At 40.1% G+C, this 24,368-nt stretch overlaps 1 protein-coding gene across 11 annotated transcripts in view; it reads left to right on the top strand.

Annotated features, from left to right (window-relative positions):
• The window catches only part of NPAS3 (neuronal PAS domain protein 3), an 877,558-nt gene that overhangs the window by 732,793 nt on the left and 120,397 nt on the right, over positions 1-24,368 (top strand). The window lies entirely within an intron of this gene.

The following is a 24,368-nucleotide window of genomic DNA, read 5'->3' as shown; positions in this document are numbered from 1 at the left end:
TTTAACTTCTCTTTAATTAGTTTGACTGCATCTCCAACACATTCCATCTCTAGCCTTGAGTCACACTATTCAACCTCAGAATCTCTGTATATTTGCCATTCATTTTGCCTACTAAGTGGATATCTGCATAGATGGCTAATCTAACTAAAGTTATCAAAATAACTTAGTAATACTTCTGCCTTCTAGTATCTTTATACTTCATGACATTTGAGTGATCATGAAATGAAGAAATAAGATGTATGTAAATCTTGTGATCTCATAATAATCAGTGGCTTAGTCCTGTATAAGACATAGATTTCCTCCCACAGACGTATTCTAGCTCTTTTGTTTTCTAATTCTCAAAACTTGATAATTCCTTTGTAAGTACATCCCCTCCTTACCAAATGTCTCCTAAAACAACTTAAAAAATGTCTTAGTGGTCTTTGATGCCTGTGGACTGACAGGGCAGTACTCATTTACACTTAAGTGTTTGCTCACACATTAGCAGTTCTTTAGCACCCATGCAACAAATTGAACATGACCTTAGTTATAAAATCACAATTTCACTATTTCAGTGACAGCCCTTTGACCTCTATGGCTTCAAGATCTCAGGCAGAGGTGTGGATTCAACAGCAGCAGATCTTGCAGTTACACTGGCTGTGTATGTACCTCCTACACATTCCACATAGACAGAATACTTCTCATCCCTGTGCATACATTGTGTTATCAATAAAGGGCCAGTGTTCTGCAGTGATGGTATTAATACTTTGGAAAAAAGTGCTGTTGACCAAAATGATGTAAAAGTCAGGATTTTATTTTTTCATGGAAGCAATGTTTATGTCTTTATTTGAGTATGTCCAACTATGTAACTACATAGTAACCAGCTTAATGAACTAGATAGTCTAAGTACCTGTAGAGCATAAAGCCTCTCCATAAAATACATCAACTGGAGTAACATAGTAACAAAATTCATGTATTCATGTGTTCAGTTTATTAGATCTTCCTAATTCCTACCTTTTATGTTTCTGGCTAAATGGTGAAGGGATAGCCTTATCCACATCATGAAAACAAGACTTCCTTTAGTAATATTTTTGACCAGCATCTTTGAAATATATTAGGGTCATTTGGTTAACTCTTTGATAGTTTATGCTGTCTTCTGTTTCCTATGCATTTTCCCTATAACAGACAAAAGGCAGTCAAGATCTAGTCATTCTGTTGAATGACCAATTATTCTTTCCTGAACTACTATCTCATTAACACCAATTGTTTCACCTTGAACCAATTTAATTTTAAAGGCATGAAACAGCTCCTATTTACACTGAAGATTTTGCCCTCTGACTCAGCACTACATTGTTATTTCACAGTGTCAAGGATGGCTCTGAGTTGTGGTTTACAATGGTAACCAGACTCAGAAGCATTCAGGAATGAGCTCAGCCCTGAGTCATAAACTATCACCTCTTCATCCCCAGTCTCATTTTGCATGTTCTAGTATATAGTTGGTTTCTGACATTACTGCTTTTTCCTTCCATTGAGTATTTTTTAGGAAGTTCTAGAACTCAGGGACCCAGCTAAACATGTCTAAACTTGTCAATACATATTCATTTTAATGACAGACCCATTGTACAAACATTTTGCTAACTCCTCTTTTGAAATTACCTTCAAAAATAATTTCCCAGTTTCATAAGCAAGACGGGTTCATTAACTTATAGTCACTGAAGACTATTCCTCCATGATAACCTATTTAACTTCCTCTGCCACCCCTTTTTTTCTTGCTCAACCCTCTCAGTTTTATTTTGCCCTCAGGTTATAAAGAAAGCTTAGGAGTCTATAGAGAAGGGAAGGGAACAGACCTAGCCTGGCAGCTTGTGGGACCCTTCTGCTGAACCTGCCAGGAAGCAAATTTACTGGGATCAGTTTATCTGAAGGCTGACATCTGCAAGAACTAAACCTGATGTCATGGGTGTGACTGGCTTTGTGTTGTGAATTTAAGTCATCAAATTTCAAAATGCACCAAGCAAATTCTAGGTTCATTGAAAACTTAGGTCCAAAGAACACTGCATACACAAAAAAGTATACATTCTTCTGATTGTGGGGCTTTTTGAAAATTATTTCTGCTTGTATCATTTTACATCTCTAACCTAATGTTTTCAAACATTTTTCGATGAAATGTCTTTTAATATTAAACTCCTAGAAAGGAAAGCCTTATGGAAATCTAGTAAAAAGTGAAAAAAAAGACCTCTTTGGAGACCCCATTGAGAGAATTCCAGGTAAAAATCATATACTTTGCACATGTGATAAAGTGTTACAGTTGACTTATGGAGAACCCACAAAGTGATGATATTCCCAGGACTGGCACAGATTTGAACCTGTCCCAGAGCTCAGATGAAGCTAGGCTCACAAGGGAAGTGAGGCCCTCCGCGCGCCCCTGTGCATGGGAAGACAGGCTACTTTCCTCTTCAGTGGTCATTTGGCCAAACTACCCTCAGTTAGCCTCACCTTCCATTATCATAAATTAAATCCTCCAGAATCTCAGTTGTCATTGCTTCCGCTCTGAATTTGCTCTAATTTGTCCACTCTGCATAGTGGTAAGGAGCATGGCATGGCCTGGGGCTGTGCCCAGAATTCTAGCTGAACAGCAGGGAATTGTGAATGCTCTTGCCCTGCAGTTTCCCTCTGTTGAGAAACTCATTCAGGAAAAGTACCAGGTTCCCAAGAAGTTAAAATTAGGGGGAAGAAGAAGGCACCTTAGACAGGAAATTACTCAAATTTGAAGTCACTCCAACCAAGACATCCGTGCTTTGCTTCCATTCCCCAGAGGAACAAGCGATGGCCTGCAGGTTATACGTGCATCAAAATGACAATCCCCCTGTGCAAAATATTTTGCTTTGTCTCAAGGAAATACCCCCAAATCCTGGGAACATCTCTCTCCACTCACCTCCTATATAGATATAGTAGACAATTAACACCTGTGCAAAACAAACCTATGGCCTCAGTTACCCATGTACAAAGTTGCTGACCCAAAACATGGTATTTAGAGCAGCTGGCCACATGTTCCCTCACCTCAAAAAGATGGCCTTACCCTGCCAGCTAAAGAACTCAAGAGAAAATGACATTGAAAAACCAGCAGACTTATGCCACAGAGGGTTGCACAGGGCTGGAAACCATTCATAATCTGATTTAATATGTCTAGAAGGCTAACAGTGTGGTGCTCTAGCAAATGTATAAAAGATGCCATTCTGGTCTCAGGCAACAAGTAGATGTTTAGACACTGTTACTTTTATTATGCATCTTGGCCAAAAGATTGTTTTATACACTCCATTGGAAGTTGTTTATTGTATCAGACACACTTTCAACCTTAAGTTTTTAGTCTCTGTATAAGGAAAGCTTCATGAAATGGGAGAACTAAGTGGAACATTAATAATTACGTGGTAAGCAACAGGAAGAAAGACAGTGACAACATACTGAGGGCTGTGACTATGAAGTAAGAAGTCAAAAGAGGCAGGGGTAGAGGGACAGGATTTGGAACAAAACACAATGACTCAGAAGAGTCTATGAAACAGACTGTGTGCAACAAAGGAAATGGCAAATAGAGCATCAGAAACGATGGGACAACCAGCTGCAGAGTGAGAAACCAAGTGGGCTAGGTTGGCAGTAGTATGGAGGGCAGGAGGAGCCAGGGAGAGGTTCTGAAGAATGATTTCTCTGGCAGAGCTTGAGCCACCCAAGCAATGGCTTTCAGACTTGAATGTAGAGAATTCCCTGACATTCTTGCTGAAATGCCAATTCCTTGACTCCACCCCAAGCCAGCCTGATTTAATCCTGCAGATGGAACCAGGGATATGTTTTTAAAGGACCAGAGGATTCTGCACTTTTCACACAGACACGGGTGATCTTCAGACTTCAATTTGAGAAACCCCTACAAGCAAAAACAACCTTACAGATTTTAACAGCAGCAACTTATTAGAAAACAACAGAGGAGCTTGTAGTCGGGGGACATGCTACGTTAGTCCAACCAGGACACGTGAAAGATTGACCTAGAATTAGGGCTGCAAAGAGACGGAGGAAGTGAGAGATACTACAAGGATGGTGGGGCAAGTTTCAGCCTGTCTCCTTAAGTGCTTTTCTGGATGTAATTCAGCCTTTGCCCTTTGTAGCTTGAGATGCCCCCACCCCAGTGAGACCATAAAACACCTCAAAGAAACCTCTGAAAATAACTAAGCATGATAATTCTGTATTGTCTTTAATTAGAGGGAGACTCTGCACACTCTGCACTCTGGAGGGTCATCCTGCCTCTGTGACAAGTGCTCTGTCCCTGTCCCACATGCACAGGATTCATGGCTTTCACCTCTGGTGCCCCTCCTCTGAGTACAGCCCTCTGCACGGCCCCTGCACTTCAGCTGCAGAATAAAAGAAATTCCTCCTGCTGGTCCTGCTGCCACTACTAGATGACATGTCCCTTCCAGGGGGAGTTAAGATAGAGGAGGTCTCCTTTCTTTCCTTCGACTGTGCTGGGTCTGTGGTGCCAGGCCCAGGCCTCTGCCCGGAGCACCAGCCCATCCCTCGAGACTCGGGTCCTGGTTGCTGCAGAAAGAGCACCCAGGCCAGAGCCAACAGCCTTTAAGCAACCCAGGTGCTCCTTGTAGGCCCAAGAATGCCTGACACATAGAAGGAGAAGGCATGGTGGGTGCAGAGGTGGGTGAGTGGTTTCAGGAGGCTTAGAAAAAAACAACAGGAAAAAGTCAGACTGAATGCAAATCGAGGAAATAAGCCAGACAGAGACTGTGGCCCTGTCTCTTGCCTGCAACCATGTCACCGCCTCTTTCTGACTTCACTGTTGAGGCTGATACCTGTGCAGACACCATCGCACCTTCCACCATGCACCCCACAGTGCTTTTTGCCTCTCCTTTCTGTACTAGTTCAGGACGCTGCTGGAGCCTCCATATCAGGGTCCCTGCGCGCTGCTTTGAATCCATTGGTGGGCTACCTGACCACTTCCCAGTTAGAGAGCAGACATCTGTCTAAGTCATCCTGGTACCCCCATGGTTCATAAGACACCACCTCACCTAGACGACAGGCAGTGAGTATTTAAATTCAAAGTTAAATCATTCTTTCCTCCCTGGATCCAGTTCCTCAAGTTCTACATTCAGAAAGTCAAGACTCTCTCCTCAGGTTATGGAAATTGAAATGTACTTAAAATACACACCATCTCAGTTAATATGACAAATTAGGATGCAAATTCTGTCAGAAAATGAATGTGGTCATTCTGAGGTCAGACCTTTTGAGGTCAGAACTGGGCCACCAGCCCCACCCTGTCGTCTGTTGCCAGGCTATGGTCAGGGGACCTGGGCCTTCCCTCTCCTCCTCTGCCTCCTGGGCTGTAGTTCAGGGTGACATGCCCCCTTCTCACAAGGTCATCATGAGGATTAGATGCGGAAATGGATATAAAGGCACCAGGCAGAATGCAAGTGCTCAGCAGGTCTTATTTTTTTCCCCCTTCTCTTTTAATTTTGGATTTTGCTGCTTTGGGTGACTTATTTTCCTTTCCCTGGGTTTTAAACTAAAATTTCTAGCATGCAGAAATAATAATGAAGTAACACCGAGTGATTCGGTTAATAACACCCACTTCCCAGTGGTTAAAGTTCCAGAGTGGCACAGTTTCTCCCCGCACCTGTCACCATACCAGCCACGGGCCATTCACAGCTCAGCCCTGCCCACGTCACCATGGTTGCACTTTTAATTGTTTACTAATTACTACATTTGTCAAAAGCCTGAATTGGTCAAAAATCAAAAGCTAAGCTTTGGAGATGTTCATGCTACTTTTATTTGTATTTAAATTGCAAGGAAACTGTATGTGTAGTAGGCAAAATACCTCTTAAAGTCGCTGCAAGTACTGGTATGTGTCCTTGTAAAATTATCCTACCATTTTTCTATTGTGTTGTAATGGGTTTCAAGGACTTTTCTTTGCTCTACCTGGGAATATTTTCTGATCAAGAGCTTGCTGTTGCATTCTCTGCTGCTGTCACCCAAGGAAACAGCACCTTTTCACCTTTGAAACCAGCATTTCCATATTACTCATGCCAGTCTTTTCTCACTAATTTTATGATTATAATGAGGCAGTGGTGCACTAGTTAGCACAGATGACCTTCTAATTGAAAGACTGTAAATTCAATCTCCATCGCTGGGCACCGACAGAAATTTAAATAAATATAGCTCCTAAAACCCTTGTGATGGGCTAGCCTAATGACCAGCGGCTAGCTGAGCCCAAGTCATCTGTCACAGGGGACTGCTGGCAACTTCTGGGTGTTAACTACAGGAGCCATTAGAAGCAGGTTGGCCTTGCAAAGCCAAGTGAGCTGAGGGACGTTTCCCTGGCTTTGATTCAGGCATCATGCCTTCTTTACTGTAACATATGCCAAGTTGCTTTTTTTGTCAAAATGCTTCTGAAAACAGGAGTCTAAACACAAGGGGAAGCTCCAGTCTCAAATTGGACCTAAGAAGACAAGAAAAGGATTATCTAAGAGGCCACCTTTTGTCCACTGCCACTTATAGATTTAGATGCAATAAGCTGCCCAGGGCAGCATTGACATCATCCCCTCACTGGCTGCATTCACCACCATTTTTCACCCCTGTGACCCTGGACAGCAATCCAATTCAGGTTTCCAGAATGAACTGCCCTGAGGATCACGATGGGTGTGGAAATGGTCAGTCTGAGTGAGGAAGGAATCCATGGAGCTGTAATGCTAGCAACATTTGTACCAAGTAATTGAGTACCAGCCCTTGATGTATTTCTGACCTTCCATTTTGACTTTAACATCGTATGTATGTGTCTCTTATTGTGAGCCACTTTGATTTTCCCATGGAAACAAGTTGCATAGAACCGTTTAACTAACTAGCTGCTTTAAAATATGTCCCTGGACCTTGACAACAACTACCTAAAAATGGCCGCATATAGCTGCTGATGCCTTACAGCTGGTCCCTGGGTTGTCAGCAGGGTGCGTCTTTATCCTGAATATATCACACAAACACAATGGAAATTTCCCATTGCCTTTAAAGTTTTGCATTCTGTATATTTGGTTGTTAGACAAATAGAGCGAGCTTTGCCGACTTCATTTTCATTCTTGGCAGCATGTTTTTATCATAAGGCAGATAGTCATTAATTTACAGAATCAACGCTGGGAACAGCTTTTGTGATCTCATATTAAATTTTCCCCTGAATCCGCCCCTTGGCAAAAATTACTCACATCGTTAAAAAATATTTAATTAGGCTGTAGTTTATACCCAGCTCACTGGGGAAATGTTGGAATTAATATAATTTGCATGAATTCTGTTTCTCTTTTTCTGTCAGAGATTAGTTTTGAATTCAGTTCAGAGGGTCGTTGACACTGCCAAGGACTCACGATCGGGAAGGTCAAACAGGTAGCAAATACTTCCCCTGGGTCGGTTCCCTGAAAAGACAGCTCAAAATTGCTTTTAATTATGGGTTACCTGAAAGGCCATTTGCTGTTTTTATTTTTCCACAGATCCCTGAAACAGCACGTGATTGGAAGTTTTAGGTAAACCATTTTATTCCCAACTGCAACAGGCCAGTTATTGTGTAGAGATAGATGTGCCCAGCTGGGTGATACCCAAATAATTTTCCTAGCAGCTCACTGATTTCTCTGGATTGTTCACAAAGAGGGCCTGTCCGCCTTCTATTGGGAAATGGATAAAGTAGTCTTGTAAGACAGTCCGCCAGCACTGAGTACATTTTCTACATAGCAATCATCTGCTTGCTTAATCATCTCTCACAAGATAAGATGCAAAGTTTAGTTATGCATTTCCTTGTTTATTCTTCCGTAAGTTGTGGAGGAGGGTGGGAAACCTTTAGGGAATCCATAATCCTTTGCCATTTTTTTCAAAAGAAAATTTAATGGAATATTTAATTAATAATCTAATCAATCAATCTGTTACATAAGTGTTGAAATCTAATTCTTTTTCACAGCTCTATCAATAAAAGAAGTGAAATGGCTACCCACTTATCAGGATAATAGTAAACTGTTATAGACACAAAGAAAAATTGACATTGTATTAATTCTGCTACACTGGCCCTGAATTTGCCAGAGTTAAAGTCTTCTCTGTGTTTTAGACAAATTTCGGTTCACTCTATGAGACTACCAGGTTTACTTTTTATGGCATAACCTTTTCTAATGGTAGAAAAAAATGATGGCTATGTTTTATTTGTTTTATTCCCAAAGACTTGAGCTTTGCAGCTCTAAGGCGCATTCCAATAATCCCATAATAAAAGGGCATTCAAACTTTGTAGATGTTAACTCATCTTTATTCTTGAGTTCTATTTTACACTTAAAAAATGTAAACCATCTGCGATCAGAATGTGTGCAGACCACACCATGCCGCTGATGAATAAATATTTATATTTCAAATGATTTATATGGGGCTTCTTTCAGCACTGGAAAGATTAGAGTCAATTGGACCCTTGATTTTAAAAATCATGAGTCAAATCACTCACAGGAATAGGTGCCAGGTGCATTCATTGCAATAATAGCCTTACTTGATAACAATGCTAATGAAGATCACCACATGTTCCCTATTACACCAAAGTATTCCAGACTGAAAGAAACTTAAAATGGGAGGAGGAAGACTAGAGATTTCTGAGTACATATGCTGTGCTGGACACTGCCCTAGGTTATTTGCACACACAATCTTATTGAGTCACAAAAATACCTTGTAAGATGGATACAATGACTCCTTTTTAAAGATGAGAAAGATAAAGTTCAAAGAGGCAGAGTAGATAGACCATCTTTTTAATTCAGTCCCTTTCTTTTACGTGTGCACATAGTGACTGTAGATGGACTAAATAACGCCACACACTATAACACAGTGAGTCTCAAGGCTGAAACTGGAACCCAGATTTCCTAGCTCCCTGCATGATACTTTTTCAGATTACCTCAGGTAGGTGTCTGAATGTTCTCAGATACATCCTGAGACCAGCTCAGGTTAAAAAAAGGTCTTAAATTTAAAAATAGCACAGCTGTTTTCCCTATACTTTAGTTAGTTCATTTTGCATTATCTGTTTTATAGCAAGTCAACACAATTCATTTGCTTTCCCCTGGTAAAATCCAACCGTGCCTGTGGCTTTGTGAAATCTTTTACACAACAGGGAAGATGTATACCCTGCCAACTGTTAGAAGGAAATTCATATAGCACATTTACAATATTCTAGTCTAAGTATATGAAACCAAAATATGTGACTTAAAGACAGTGTGAGAGCGAGCTGTGCTCATATTGCTAGAAATTATACAAATGCTAGTTGGACTAGGGGTATGAACTCAGCCTTGCAAAAGGACGTAGGTGACTCAGGACACCAGAAGAATCCTTTTCCATTTAGTTTTTTGCTGTTATTATTGTTTGCTTTTGCTTTCCCTGCAGCCAAGCACGAAGCTGCAAGGAGACCCTGTTTCACCTCCTCATGGCTGTCCAAGATGGCAAGTCTCAGTATTTCACCCATGGTCACTAAAGACCACAAAGTTGGATAAAAGTCATGCAGTTTGCATCCAGTTTTCTATCTATTTGAAAATAAGTATCACATCCTCTTTTCCTTCACTCTGAGCTGGAAATAAATTCTGAGAACAATTCCCAGGAATATAGTCTACACTCTGAGGCCAAGTTTTCTCACTTGGTGCTTCTGTCCCACCTACAATTCCAGGCTCCTCCCCACGACCACTCCACCTTGTCCCATTCATGTTGTTGTGCTAATGAGGCAAAAAATAAGCACAAAATCAAAGCCCCACTGTTTAATCAGACTGTTTTCACAACTAGATGAACTTGAAGAGGGTTGTGTTTGAGATACATTGAAAACAAAAGATTAGCAATTGGGGGAATTTTTAAATACTTGGCAAAATATAATGCTGACCATGTGGTATGTATTGGTGTCTCTTATCAATTCTGATTCAAGGCAGAAGAGTACACAGGGGTAATAATAATTGTTGTTATTATGGCTATCGTTTATTAACTGCTTATTATATGTTAAACACATTACTTATTTCAACAACCCTAAGAGGAAGTAGTAAAATCTCCATTTTACAGGTGAGAAAATGGAGGCTTGAAAAGGTTAAGTATCCTCTTCAGGGTCACACTGAAATTAACATAGCTGGGATGTCAAACCCTGGCCAACACCAAAGTCAAATGCAGCCCTGCCCCAATCAAAGCAATGCCGTAAGCAAAGCAGAGCGCTGTAATGTGAGGCAGAAGCTCTTTCTTGCCTTAAATGTGCAACCGATACAGCTGTGAGACCGTGGCAGGTCCCCAGAGCAATGATCTCAAGTCCTCAGCCTGACTTACAGTAATGACCCAGGGCTTCAGGGAGGAGAGAGGCAACATACAAGGAAGCATTTTAAGATCATCAGTCTAATCAAATCAACAAATACTTATTGAGCACAGTATCAGGTATCTAGGGAACTATAAAGATAAGTAAGATATCATCCCAGACATCAAGAAGCTTGCATTCTAGAAAAGGGCCTGATATATGTATGCAAATAGCTAAGTAGAGGAGTGTTAAGCTCCTTCCGTTTCTGGAACAAGTCATTTCCTTTTCCTCCACAAGTTTGACGTTTTAAAGACCGACGATGAAAATTGGTTAGAGAAGAGTTTCCTACAGCACACATTAAATTGTGTTAAGAAAGAGGGAGAAAAATGAGGATGTCAGTACATATTTCTTCCATCTCCACATTAATACCTCCCAGACCCCAGTTCCTGATGATTCAACACTGATCTGGCTGCTAATGGCAAGAATAGTCCCCACAGATATATTTTTCACAAAAGTTTGTCCAAATATACAAGCATTAATTATACACATTATGTAAGAAGATAATAGTGTACCTTTATGGTGGCGAGCAGGGGAATCCATCTCAGTCAGTGGATAACATCCAGATGCAGGATATCAAGTTGACAGCAGGAGGTGATAGAAATGCTGACTTTTCCAACCGATGGTGCTCATCACCCCAAGTACACACTCCTCAGAGCTCACGTGTCAATTTCCTGGGAGGCCAGCCACATCGTTGTCCTGTTTCTCAGCCTGAAGAGGCAGCATGCTTGCATGAGCTCCTTCTGTCATGGTCTCTTTCCCCTGTGAGGCTTCCACTCTTCTGGAAGTAGACACTGTACACATTGAGGGGAGCTTTTTAGGTACTTAGAACATTTTAGGAGTGTTTTCTAATTCATTCCCCATCACTACCATAAGAAGTCAGGCTTGTCTTTTCAAGGTTATCAGTTAAAAAATGGAGAGACAAAAAACTTATGCACTATCATTCTAAGAATCAGTGGTGATGAGGAAGGAGGTAAAAGAAACTGTTTTATTTCCCAGGCTCATGCTTAAGTTCGTAGCTCATCTTATTCCTGTTAATAGTATCACCTTTCCTTAGTTGGTCTTTCCATTTCTGTCCTTTTCTTCTGTATCAAAAATGTTGATTTTGTATACCCACTGAGGTACTGTAGTGTGGCCACATGTCAAGGACTGTAGTTCTTACACTACTTTTAACAATAACATTTTTTTAGTTAAACCTTTTTGAAAGACCAAAAATGAATAAAACCCACCCACATAGAGCTGCTCTGGTCAGAAGGTGATAGCATGCTGCGCCAGAGGTAGCCCAGGGACTCCTGAATGTAGAGCCCCTTGGTGGGTGGGCTCTGAGAACCTGTAAACTCCCCCACATCACCTGCAGTGTCAGGGAGAAGCTGGGGAAGGAGACCATGCTGGTCGTCAGAGTCACAGAGGACCTATGAAACCAAAAAGACGTAGGGCAGCTGTCTCTCTGTTCCTTATGAGATTCACTATCATCCCTCACATTCTGTAGTTTATTGATGTGCTTCCAAGTCAAACCCAAGTGCTTTTGTTGAGGTCCTAAGAGCTATGCTACACTTTTCACTATAAGTCCCAGGAGGTCAGATTTGGTAGCCCACGCATGGGCTCTTTAATATAGTGAAAGAATGGATAAGCATAATCCATAAGCCACCATGTTACTCTGGGACTTCAAAAACCAAACCCTGCTAAATCAGTTCATTTCTCAGTAAAATTATAACACCATATATTTATTTACTTGTTCATTTATTCTTTCATTTAACATATATGGAACACCTATTATGTCCCAGGGGTTACAGCAGTAAATTAGACAGATATGGCTTCTGCCCTCAGGAAGCTTGCAGTCCAGTGAATTAATGTACAGTTACACCCACTGATTGCTCAACATATAACCATATGTTTGGTACGATGCATGTATTACCTCATTTAATTTTGACAACAGTGAGGTAGGTAGATAATATTATTAACTGTACTTTATAGCTAAGGAAACAGTAGAATAACTTGCCCAAGGCAGGCAATGGTTCTGAGCCTAGATAATGTACCACTAGTGTCTGCATTCCTAACCAATACTCACATTAGTATCATGAAAACGTAAATATTAGAAAACCTCCTAGAACGTAGTCTACTTTGCCTATACCATAGCCATAAAACTGGACCCAGCTATCCCAAATAAACAACCAAACGTTTTGGTCCTAGAAATGTACCTTTTTGTCTGGCTATCCTAGAAGGTGCCTTTTTTAATATTTAGCAGAAAAAGCAGGAACTCATCAGTCTCTAATTCAGAATTTCATTTTTAAATGATGCAATTAAAATTAGAGCAAAAGACTTAGTAATTGTGGACAGTCACCCATAGTAGCCATTAGATAGTAAGGAAAGGCTGGCTATAAATTCAACTAATAGGTTATGAGAAAACGTGCCTTCCATGATCTGTTCCACCAAAGGAAGCAACACGTGGCATTTGAGTGACCATGACTCCTCAATGATTTGAAATTGGCATAATCTGGCTTTGTTTTGTGTCCGTGGTTATACACAGCTATTGTGACAATGGAATAGATGCTGAGAAAATCCAAGGGATGGTCAGTGGTAAAAACAAAAAGACTTCTTTCAAGGTGTGAACGAACCAAGTGAATGTCACTAAAATGAAATCCCCTGCCCTTTTTGTATGGGGATTTGAGGTCACCCCCACTCCTCCCAGCACAGCTTTCCTGGAGCTCAGAGAAGGGTTGGTTGTTCCACTTGGAAGAAATGAGTAAGTAAAGGATATGCAAAATTACAAGAGGCCTTTCTGGCCTGGAGTCTAGGAGAAAAAATGTGAAAGTAAAAGGAGGAAAAGAAATCCCTGTGTTGATAAAAATGGATGCAGCTTGTCCATTGCTGGAGTGATGCCAAAGGGGTGAGCCAAGAAAACACGTGCATTCTCGGATGAAGCCCCAGCCCCTCAGGAGAGCAGGTATGAGCTTTCTGGCCCCAGTGCTTGTGCCAGCCAGATCCCAGCTATCTCCATCAGTTCATTCTCCAGCTTTTATTTGTCATAATGCATTCCTGAACACTAAAACTGTTGCCCTTGAGGCTTTCATGTTCTTTTATGGATAAAGAAAGAGCTACAGCTGAGTCTTCACAAAAGTTTCTCATGAAATCCTTGAGTCCACCTTGTTTTGATTTTGTTTTGTGTTTTTGTATCCCTCTTGGTATGGATAGCATGAAATTTTCAATTTGCAAAAGGATTTAATCAACAGTAGACGTTTTGAGACAGATTAAAACACAAATACTTTAAGGGCTAGGTATTTATTTATTCTGTCCTGCTGGGCACAGCCATTTTATCTTGCTTCTGAAGGGCAATGCAAACTATAGATACGCTAATGAATTCCTTGCAACAGTCAGGTATGTTAACTAGTTAATAGTGATGAATGTTTATCTTAAAAATCCCCGGGTTCTTCCTCAGAATTTGCCCACTTCTTGACACATCAAAAATGGGAAATCATCTATGAGACTGTTTTTTTTTGTCTCTGTTTTCAGGACAGCACATTTACATACTCATGAAGGCAATCAATATAGGCATCCCAGGTCTTCCAAGAATCCTTCATTATACATCTAAGAATACATATGTATTCACATGTAATACTTGTGTTTCTGCAGTGTTTCTCCGCACCTTTTTGAGCTGACATGTGCTAAGCCTCTTTGAAAGAGGTAAAATCAAGAGTGTAACAGGCAAATGCACAATGAGTCGTTAAATGTGATGGCAAAATAAAAAAATTTTTTAAAGGCTTCAGTCAGTATGATCAGTAAAGGAAAAAAAAAGGCAGCCGGCAAACTGTCTATCATGTGATGAAATTTGACAGTAGGGATTATGGCTTTGATGGACCAGAACAGCTAATAGAAGAAGCTGACATTTTTGAAACCCTGCTAATTAAGGGTTCCTTCCTTAATATTAAAATAAAGTCTTTGTCTGGGTTTTATGGTTGGAGAATCAGGTGTTTTCATTAATATATGCCAGTCAGTCTTAATAAGCTTGGAGGGCAGAGGAAGTTATTATTGAGTGACCTTCTACAAAATAAGCATGTTGCTGAGGGCTCTAACCCTGCCCCGTTCAGACTGATGAATCTCATTTCCAATGCAAAAGCTTCACAAGAAATCCAAGTATTCTCTGTGCAATCACAGAAAATAATCCTTGTGTCTCTTGTAATGTCCAGAATTGCCACTTACTACACTACTACTGTACAATGAATATTACAATACATATTATTTTTCTAGCACAATTGTCTACATTTCTGAATTGCCCAGAATAGAAAAACTTATTGTGAAGACACTTGTATTGAAAAGTCAGCTCATTCTAATACTTTTCAAATAGTCATCTACTCTGTTCATGAATTATAATACTCAGAATACATCCGACAATACAGGCTTTGAAAAGGAGATATGTCTATATTATTACATATTCATTTTCAAATAGATTTCAAACAGATTTTAAACCATTCATTGAAATTCATTGAAATGATAAATTCACAGTTGGATTTTGATTGACTCTTAATCCAATTTTACTTTTGATAAGTTTTCACCCCTCTCTTTCCACCCACCCCCAACCTTTCTCAGCCAATGTATTTTTTGTTCTTCTATTGGTTTTTAAAGCAAAACTGATGGGGTATGGTAATCTTGAAGGTTTTGATAACTATATGTAAAGCTTGTCAAATGCATTGGTAAATTTAGCTGAAATCAGTGAAGCACCACACTACAGATGATTTGTCTGGCTAATTTCCAATATACCAGTGCTTCTTTAATGGAGGTGTTTATCATGAATAGCTGTTGATTCATAAACTGAAGCCAAACTTTGAAAGTCTTTCAGTGACTGAGCCAAACCACCCTCTCTGGATGATGTGGAAATGTGCAGATAGGCAAGGCCTTTGGTGTTGGGATAGTAGATCACCCACCTTGAGGTTCTGTGGTTGCCCAGCATCAACCAGCTGCTCCTTGAGTGTTCTCTGCCTGTCCTGGGAGGAGAAGTTGGGTGACACCCCTGTTGCTCAATGCATGGCCAGAAAGAAAGCAGACTTACTGAAGTCTCCGTGAAGAAGGAAGGAGCTGGATTAAAAACTGCACAGTTCACCATGGGTTTCGTCCTCACCCATGGGAAATGAAAAACTATCCATCATAAACTGAGTTGATTTCAGGATGCCAGTTATGAGATGAGAATCTTGGATCCAGGGCTTTGATACGTGGGATGCAAAATTAGCTCAACGTGTGGCAGTTATCTCAGCCTTAGGTCTAGGTAGACAATTGTCTTTGAGACACATACTCGAGAAGAAAAACAAGAGATAGCATTGCCTATAAATGATTTATTTTAGCTGGTTTTCAGTATTTTAAAAGGAAACAAAAGGCTAATAAACACTAGCATAGATCTGTCTCCTTAGGGCCGACATTGATCACTTAGTACTTACTGAGCCTCCACCTACAACTTTCCTGTTGTCCCAGGCGTGCATGGCACAGTGTGACATAGCACCCCTGCCTCATAAACTGCAGTGTAGCTAGAATCCTGTGTGTCTTGGATCCTTCCCATCTTTGCTTCAAGGTCACCTGTCCTTTCTCATTCTCTACTCTGTGTGGAACCAGGCAGGAGTTGCCCTCCCAGACATATTTAGTTTACAGCCACCTCTGGACTCATCCACGCCAGTGCTACTCAAAGTGTGGGTCATAGACTAGCATTGTCAGCGTCAACCAGGAGCTTCGTAGAACTACAGAATCTTGGGCCCTACGCCGCATCTATGGAGTCAGAGTCCCTGGGAGCCCGTAACTGTATTTTAAGGAAATCCCCAAGGGATCTTCCGAAATTAGACAGGGAGCAATCTACAATGCTCATATCACAACTTAATCATATACTACATTGTGCTAGCGCTTATTTTTTCCTATCATTTAACTTTGTGGTTGTTTTATCACTCCAAAGTGGATTATAAGCTCCTTGGGGGCAGGTGCTGAGTTTTAGTGTTTCTTTTTATCTCTGTAATCCAAATTCGGTGTCTTTCAGGGAGCCAGATGTTGTTTTTATTCTCTCACAACGCTTCCCTTTAAGGTAATCGTCATGGTATCTAATGGTTCACGTTCTTCCTATGCAGGCATTCTACAGCCTCGAGCAGCAGGGTCCGACAGAAATATGTGGCTACCAGAAAATCGTAAATTGCATAGTAAAAAAAAACAAGATTAATTTTAATAAATATATTTTAGTAATCTATTTTGTTTAATCTAGTATATCCAAACATTATTATCTTAATATATAACAACATAAAATACTTTTCATTCTTTTGATTTTTTTACTAAGTCTAAAACCTGGTGTCATTTTACACATACAGCATATGCTAATTCAGACTAGCCATATTCCAAATGCTCAACAGCCACACATGGCTACCATATTGGACAGCACAGCTCTAGAGAATATTCCTGGATAAATTGCAGGGATGTAGGAAAGCCCTGAAATAAAATAGAAAATTATATGTGTTATCAGAGTATTTTTCTGGTGAGACAGAACATGGAATTATCAGATTCCCAAAAGGGTTTACCCTCCCCACTATCATTTAACTTCCCCCCAGATACTTTAAGAAACAGCACTGCTTTTAGCCTGTGGAATGACTCATTTCTTTTGACTTATTTTCTCTACTTGCCAGTTCTATTTACATTCCCTATTCTAACAAGACTAACTCACAGTCTGTTATTAAACAGTTGTGAATTTAACTTATTCCTATAAAATAGCGCCTAGAGAGTGCTCAGGGTATTGACTTGCTTCATAGAAAATAACCTCAAACACTACCACAGTTGGTAGTTAAAACAGCCAAAATAAAATACAGGTGCATTAGGGCTTTTTCTTATGGTTATTCACTGAGAGTAAATTATACACTAGACCCGGGGTGCCCACATCACATTCAGGAAGTTTTCCAGATGTGCTAAAACATCGACAGGGAACGTTTTGGAAGGATCAGTAACTGATCACAGCACAGAGAATATTGTTCATTCTTGTTCTCTTCATTGGGTAATTAACTCCCAATTTAATTTCTTGACAGGGGCTAACCACCTACTTTCTAAAATGGCTGAAATATTTTTGTTAACCTTATGTTTTTTTTGGATGAGATTTTTCAAGACCCCCTCACAGTGACATAGAAGAGGAGAGCCAGTTGCTTCACATAGAGTAGCCACGACATTGACACGGTCCCATCTGAAAAACCCAGTTAAACAAGAACCTTCTTTTGTTTTTCTTTCTCTTAAATATAAAGATCTCCTGAGGTGTACAGACAAATTATCTTCGTAAAACCTTTCTGGTTTTATTATTTTTTTGTTTTTCTACCAATAGGATGACTTATACACTGTGACTGAGCTCCCCGGTAAGGGCTAATATTGCTAATCTGCCATCGTAGAGTAGCACCTTTAAAACCAATCAGGAATGATTAACCGTATTATTTGTATGCATCTTATTATTTGTTTTTAAACTAAAATACCCTGTGTAACTTTCAAAAAACAAATGGAAAAATCAACCCCATAATTATTACTGTGTTTTTATCCATTTACCTTTCTTAAAAACAAAAGAGCTGCTTAGAATCTAGGAAAGACTTAAATTTCAGCCTTAACTTACAGTATTTTCTACTTTTTCCTGTTCACATGACCAAAAGGAGGAGGAGGACAAAATTCACTATGAGAATAACAACACAAATCAACAAAAATCGAGGTATCTTAGTACTGAAGTCTGGGCTATGCATAACATGTATCTCGATGTGTCCAGATTTAAATGACATGCAATTGAACCATATAAAATTTGAGGATAATGGATTAACTATGCCAATACCAACTATTTTCTGTTGATTGGTCTCCTTACCATCAAGGTAAAAAAGAAGCTTTGAAAGTGACATCTTACTATTCATTTGATCTTCAGAGAAGGGAAATTGACTCGTTACTTTTAAGATTGTTAATCCTTCTTTCATGGCATCATTTCACTTTGTACTATGATGTAATCTCCGATTGCATCCATTTTTCCTTCCTAGTACCGTGACAAATACTAAAATGTTGGCCTTTCCTGCCCTACATACGTTTTAAATCTTCAAAACTCTAGGAACCTCGTAAAGCAAGGTTTTTAAATTCCTCAATTTAGTTACTTTCACAAATCCCTGGGTTCATTCCTGTGATGTAATATGCCTTCAGCATTATAGCATTCTCTGGGTTCTTCTTTTAATCGGTGTCTCTTAATGAAAGGAAAGTGATATTGACATATTAAAGCTATTCTAAAACCACAGCTTCCATAATGTGGGGTGATGGAGAAATACCTGAACCATTTATTTCTTAAGCAGAAAAAAATGGGGGAGATTTCAAGGTCTGGATCTGTTTTGTACACAGATTATTTCCAGAAGTATTTAAATATGCTCAATTGCAGTCTGAGTCTCTGTAAAGACCCATCTGACACTTTTGAATATTTAGCAATCAGTGTAGATTATTGCTTGATCAATCCAGCTATTGGGAATGACAGTCACAAGGGTATACTCTTCCGCATGAGTATGCCAAAGTTTGAATCAATATCTGCAGTCTGTTCTTTGGTTCCTCTTTTGTTGCACTTCTCCAACAGCCTGCCATTTCCTTTTTCCTCTGAGGACTAGGGAATTCACTGGGATTACCCTCTGGCACTTCTCAGTCCAAGTTCAGAACTGCTTATGCAGTATTTTCTTGGGTACTATGGTGGCAAATTCTCAAGTCGTGTACACTCTTGGGTTTATAGAAAAGTATATAAAAACAAAAAAAGTACTTGGCTTCACTGATTCGCAAAGGAATCAAAATGTTCATTTCTGAACATAAAATAAACACATGATATGGTGTCTTTAGCTCAGATTCTTCTAAGAGAAGACTTTGTTAACATATCCAGAAGAAGAGAGTGGATTCGTTTTCCTATTTAATGACATTGGACAGATTTTTCATTCTACCTTATCGTTCTGATATAGAACCTTTTTTCTTGTTCTACTAATTTATACATGTATTTCTGTAACAGACCCAATGCTTTTATGCGTTTCTCTTCAGATAAGTCAGCAAGTACATAGAATGAGACAGAGCAGTAAAGAACATCAAGTTTCTGTCAAAACAGTTCATAAATATTCAGCAGAGTTCTGCAATATGTAGGAAGTTATGAAGATGGCATTAAGATACCAGTAAATCCAAACAAAACCTATGCTAATCAAGTTATCACATCTTATTATATTTTATTCTTTTATCACTTTATTATCCCGCAATAATATAAATGTGATTCCAAAAAAACTACAAACCTTAACTTGCCATGGTAAGATAGCATGCCCATCTTATCCTGGGTCAGGATTTTCTAACCAGGCATCAGGAGCTCATGGTAGATCTGCAAGCCTAACCTGACAGATAGTTTTCCAAACCACTTGCCAGTAACATAGTTCTCTCTCAGGTAGGCCCTTCTGTCCCATTCTTGCAGGCCTCCCCTGTGGGAGTGGGGCCTGGCTGCAAAAAAAAAAAACAAAAAAACACTGAAAAGGGGCTTAACCACCAGCATATCCAGTCCTCAGTAACCTCAGTGCCCTCAAAAAAACTTAAAAAAAAGAACAACAACACAAAAACCAATGTCTTACAAAAGACACAGGAAATTCTACCTTAAATGGTGGGTTTTGAATAACCTTTTTCATGTGATACAAATGAACTTTGGATTCTTCCCAAGACTGAAATATTTTTAAAGAAAGAAAGAAACAAGTTTTATGATCTTTTCTTTATAAAATTATCCTCTTGAATTATTCCAGTCCTGCGATAACTGGCAATATTGCTGCCTGTTCCTCATTTGTACCAAACCCTTTCAATCAAAGGAGCACTGAATTCACTGAGTTGCACTGTTAGTAGTACATTGCTGTAGTTAAAAGTATTTGCTCACTCCAGGGGCCAAGCAAAGGCTATTGACATGCTTGCTTGATGTATGAAAAGACAAATTAGTCCCCCATCCTATCTACCAGCAGGGAACAATGACCCGACATGGAAAAGTCAGCTCAAACCACTGTATGATATATTTACATTTTTTTCCAGGAAACTTCACAGTTACCAAATCAACTGTGTCTAGTGAGCAAATTACAGGCAAGCTAACAGAATGTGAAATGAATTTAAGAAAAGCCATGTGGTGTAGCCTGACTGTGTGGTATGGCCCTTGTGGCTGCAGTTTGCCCTGGGCAAACCTAGGGTAGCGAATAGTGGGGAAAAGCAGAGAGAAAGGAGATGAAACAAATCCTGTTTCTGGATATGGCTGCTTCTCACTCTTTGCCTGTTTCCTGTCCCATCCACATTCTCAGCTGGTTCCTAACATACCAAGCAATGTGAGAGGGAATTTCTCTCTTAGGGTCCCTCAGCTGGAGTAAAGCTAAATGGAGTGAGCAAGGTTGGAAACAGTTGCACGTACTTTCCGTCTTACGTTAGGGAGCAACTCACAGTCCCGTGGGTCTGTTTCTTGGGTTTAATAAACAGAACATGTTTGTTTGTTTGTTTGTTTGTTTGTTTTTCTACCACCATATAAAGTGACTGAGTTTTCATAAAATGAAGAGATTTTTATGTTTGCCTTAGAATGCCACTTGCACTAATCAGAAGAACACAGTATTGAGGGGTAGGGGAAGCTATACTTTTCTACTATGTAGATCATAATTAAGGATTGAAGATGGGGACCAATAATTAATATAAAGTGAAAGTGCTCTAAATTTCTACTGTTGATGTGAAGGGAATTTAAGAAATAATAATTTTTGTGAAACTATGTGAAAATTCAGACAATGAACTGAGTAACTAACCAACTAAGTACAGTTCTGTCATAGATGGGGGAGATGGGGATTATAAAAGGTGGCCACATTATCTTAAAGAGATCCTTAAAACCTGTTCTTTCCCAGCATTTATACAATCCTATAGGATTCATACAATCCTATAATCAGTTAAACTCAGTTGGTATCTATAGAAAGTATAGGTCTCAATGAATATGGCAAATACTTAATAGAAATATATAATAATGCTATATTGTAACTCATTTTACAGAGCAAATAGTGTTATAATAATCATTCCATAAATAGCATAAAAGAACCAACCTAAATTCTCCCAAATAAAGCACAGATAAGGCAAGTTTATTTTCAGGCTGTGATATCCATCTTGTACTCATCAGCAAACATTCAAGATAGACCTACTCTGCACAAGACACTAGCTCTAGTTCTTAGTGGGCAAACGTTTTGGAAGAGTTGGTAAGTGGGGATTTGAGGGCATCTGATTAACTGTAGTAATATTGGATTTATTTTTTCTATTTCAAGGTAGCCTGAAGTAATGTCTGATCAACAAATACATCCCCAATCTTGGTTTCTGCAGTCTATTTGGAGACACAGATTTTAGTGACAGCAAATTTTGAGACATAGAACTTAGTGGCAGGTGAGTTCTAGTCCATCTTACCTAGTCAGTCTTCATAAGGATAAAATCAGACAGCGTTTAGTGAGGTAGGTGGGGAGCTGAGAACCACTGGGCTTACAGCCCTACTTTTACCACTCAGCAGCTAGTTAAACCTGAACAAGACTCCTCAGAACCATAAATTTTTCATGTATTAAAGAAGAGGGATTAATGGAAGGTTTTTAAGTTCTCTTCTAGCTCTCAAAGTCAATTCAGTGAAGTGAAGCAGTATGAGAAGAGCAGAAGTAACAGATAAATGTCAGATGATGATAACAGTGACCATGACTCCACCAGGCCCGCGAACCTTCACCCTCTGCCATCTCTCTTCCAGGCTAGCACACCGACTTTAGCGCCCCCTCCTTGGCCCAAGAGACCAATAGCAAAGCAACCGTAGCCCAGGGGATGGGCAGGCTGCCTGCCTTTAGCCCCCGCCCCTTATGGTGCCAGGTATTCTTTTCTGAATGAAAGTGCTGCTAAAGGATAGAGGTGCTCAGAGGACCCTACTTAGCCTCTCTGACTGTGAGCACACTACCCGAGAAGTGGTGGGATGAGTCAAGCAGATTTTGAACCAAATACTACCTCCACCATTTGCCTTTGCTAGTATTTAAGTTCTTCTGTAACATGATAAAGTGGTCATCACAGTGAGCACACCGACCCTATGGACCCCTCAGCAGAGTCACACAGTCTGTGTGAGGCAGGTGAAGAAAGTCGCGTTTCCTCTCAGCTCCCAGGGCCAAGCCTCACACCATTCCCATTGGGTGACACTCCATGGGGCACTATCCCTGCAGAATACAATGTGAGTGGTTCGCCCCAGGTCCTGCAGAACGGCAATACTGCCACTTTGAGAATAGGATGCTAGGGCCCGGGGAGGTTAAAGGAATTATCCAAGATTACACAGCAGAGGAGGAAAAGATTCTGATCTCCAGGTCTGGTTATGACTCCAAGTAGCTTGGGCTTTACCCTACCCTTTGTGACCTTGACTACAGTACATACCTAAGGACTAAGGTCAGGTGGAGTTCTCTCCTGACCTTATGTGCCAACCTCTCCTTTCAGTATCAGACTTTGAGATATCTTGGTGGCAGATCCCATGAGGTCACTGGAGGAGGAAGTCCCCACTAGGCCATCATGTGATATGGCACATGGTGGCTCAATGTGCGTGTACATATGCTGTACGTGGGATATTACTGTACGGAAAGGAAATGCCTGCAGATCTGAGCAAACCAGGCTCCAGAGTGAGAGGCCCACCCCTCCCTGCTATAAGACTGGCTTACATGAATATTCAATAGTCAGCACCCCTAAAAAAAAAATCTATTAATCTCCCACCTGTGTTGTCATCTTATCACAATCTGTGGTCTCTGCCAAAAGGCACACTGCAGTATTAAAGAAAGACTGGGAGTTTGAGAAAATTGACAGAAATATTTATTAAAGTGCTGCATTTGGACTCCGTGCAAAATGAGAGTGACTTCCTCATACTCACTAATCCCCAAAAAAAATAACCATCAAGAAATATTAAAACACACATTTTATTAGTTTCATTTAATTTCTTAATTGCTGAAAGTCAGTTTACCCATTTATTGCTGTGTGAAATGCTTAGAGGCAAGGCGCACATTAAAGGGATTATTTCCATGTAATCCCTCCCTCCCAGAGGGTAGAAACTGATCACTTATGAATCCTGATTTACGCCCTGTAACAATATCAAATGGAGGAAATAGTTATTGTAAAATGATAGAGTCAGTAGTTGGGTAATACAGAAGGAGAGTGTAATTTAATAGCAAAGAGAAAGTACCTCATTTTCGGTAAAAGTTATGGAGGCCTTTTTCAGGAATAGCTATTAACCAAATGGAATTTAGCCTCCATTTTTCTGGCTATACCTGTTAATTGATAGATGTTGAAGATGTGTAGGCTGTTAAGATTTTAATCAAATGGTGTCTGGGAGTAGATGTGATCATTTTACCGGGACTTGGAGTTCTGGGGATAATAATTGCTCTGGGTATTACGCTCTCTGTGACAGTTCATCCCCCATCAGGCTTCCTTCTTGGCAGAAGAAAGAGTGCAGGCACTCGGGGAATTTGGAGGGATGCTGCAAATTACACAGGAAACAGAGCTGAGGCAGGAAGGGGTTCTAGGTAATCACCAAGAAACCTGTGACATCTGAACTTCTGGCAGTTTCCAAGGTACATCATAGCTGACCTGAGAGCAGTAACCCATTAGCAACCCAGGAAAGAGCTTTCTCCTGTTTCGTTGCTGACACATCTCTCCCTCTTGTGGTACCTATAACCCAACTACATTATTTTAGGACCATTATTGCTCTTCTTGGAAGGAGGTAAGAGTTATAGCCTCAGAAGAGTACAGAAGTAAGGTCAATCCTTACCAGCAACTTCTGCCCCCCTGAGACAGCACACCACCCAGACAGGGGCCATGCCTGACAGCATTGAAATAGGTAGGCTGACCCTCTTTTCATATTTGATTTTCATTCTCTACCTTTAGAGTCAGCCTAGAGTATACAAATTAAAACATTTTTTAAAAGCCCTCAAGGAGATTTTTACCAGGTTTCTTATTAGATTGAATGTGAAACAAGCTGATACCAGCAAGAAAAAAAAATGGCTGC

The sequence above is a fragment of the Manis javanica genome, chromosome 8, assembly GCF_040802235.1.
Source record: "Manis javanica isolate MJ-LG chromosome 8, MJ_LKY, whole genome shotgun sequence".
Taxonomy (NCBI): domain Eukaryota; kingdom Metazoa; phylum Chordata; class Mammalia; order Pholidota; family Manidae; genus Manis; species Manis javanica.
The sequence above is the reverse complement of the archived record's forward strand: the minus strand, read 5'-3'. Positions and strand labels throughout refer to the sequence as shown.